This window comes from Bemisia tabaci, chromosome 2 (genome assembly GCF_918797505.1).
Source record: "Bemisia tabaci chromosome 2, PGI_BMITA_v3".
Lineage (NCBI taxonomy): Eukaryota > Metazoa > Arthropoda > Insecta > Hemiptera > Aleyrodidae > Bemisia > Bemisia tabaci.
In genome coordinates, this window is record NC_092794.1 from 29,147,654 (window position 1) to 29,149,647 (window position 1,994).

A 1,994-nucleotide genomic window follows, 5' to 3' on the forward strand; every position below is an offset into this window, starting at 1 on the left:
AAGGTATGTAAAAATAATTAAAAATGTTGATCACCTCACTTACTCTGTTCCTTTCTTTTCATGTTGACTCCTATTTTTTCCATGCAACTTTGGCAGGGTACAGCAGGAAGGGGTCGCATATTTGGCCTGATCATCGCTCGAGCTTTGGATGGTCCTAACAAATCCTTTAACTTCTGCAGTCTTGAATCAACATATCAAAGTAAACAAGTGATCCTTTAGATAAATGAAAAGTTTCCTATTTTTTCCATATTTTAAGACACATGTCAATTGCATATTCATTCAAGTGGGTGTGAGGAAAAACAGCTGAAAATCTTCGTCCCCCAGACTGAAAAGACGTAGCCACTTACTTTCTACGAGCAGGTCTATGCTGAGAGAAATTTCACAGTGCCTCAGCATACAAATTGCTGCCTTGGTGTATAGTTAAATCTAGTTTTGCCATGAAATTTATCCTCACAAGTAGAGACTATTTGCAGTCGGTAATTATTCAGAAACTATACAGAGACAACCATCAGTTCGACATGGCTATCATTGCCCTGATAACTCAGAGACCGTAGATGCATGCTCAATTAAAATTCATAAGTGCACACAATCCCTCTATGAGAAAGGAGATGGTAGATAAGAAACAGCAGGGTGAGCTGTCCTTAATTCTCCTGGAGCAAAATCCTCCCTACTTATTTTGAAATTGTCATGCCTTCAGGAGAAAAATTCTATTACTTACAGTGCACACTTGTTGTTGGTCCAAAGATGATTCCTTCTCCATCTCTTCACACATTCCAAAAGGACACAGATTAAATTCTAATTCCAAAGTAGATTTCCACAGGTTTTCATCGAATAATCACTGATAAACTAAGTTCGAGGAAAATAAATAATGCTGCTGCATAACTATTTACTTACAGGTACATGCTTCGCCTTATCACACATTCGAAAGAACACAGATTCTATTCCAATTTCAAGGATTATGAATCCTTCAATTTTATCCTTTTGATCCCTAAGGAATCCCAATAACTTCGACGAAAGAACCTCGATGTAAACATGTTAGGGATGTCGATACCTATCCGATACTTGCAAAGTATCGATACTTTCGATCGATACTTAACGATACTCGGCATCGATACTCCACGATATCGATACCATGCAGTATCGATGCCAAGACCCCAGTATCGACGGTATCGATACTTAATCCGATTTGGCCATGAAAAAGGCCTCTTTTTCTTTTTTAAAAAACTCCTTTCCCTTTATTTCACCTTCATGATGCACTGTGACAAACGACGGAGTAATCAAGTTTCTCAAGATGATTATACTTCAATGAAAATGTTAAAAGCTCAGTTCGATAACTGTAGTTAAGGGCTCAAAATAGTTGACCAAGGACGCGAACAGGGCTTTTTCGAGAGAGGCGTAAATCTGGCGGAATTTAACGGCCGACAGACATACGCACACTCAGAATCACGGCATAATTCAGAAATAGTATCGATGGTATCGATACCTCATAAGTATCGATACTTCAGCTCGATGCTTGATACCGGTATCGATACTTCCCTGAGTATCGACATCCCTAAAACATGTAAACAAACTGGCACACGATCTAGGTTAGGAGCAAGTTCACATTTTGTTGGTAAGTTGCCACATTTTGCTTAAGAAATTTGATTAAATTATTGATATATGCACGTCTGCACCCATGCGGTTAACCTGTTCAACATAGGCAACGCTGCGCTGATTGAGAGTCAGCTGATCCACGCTGATCCTTCTCCGCTCAACGTTTTGCGTCATTGTCAAGTTAGCATAATAATTGCGCAAGCTTTGTCGATACGGGGGGGGGGGGGGGGTTGAGGTTCGGACCGCTGGTCTCTCTTTAGCCGCTCATCCCTTCACATGAAATGTTATTAGAACCTTTGCCAGATTTTTCTTTGTGTGTGTGTGTGAGGGTGTGTGTGTGTGAGGGTGTGTGTGTGTGTTTGTGGGGTGGGGGGGGGGGCAATGGGGACATACTCGATTAG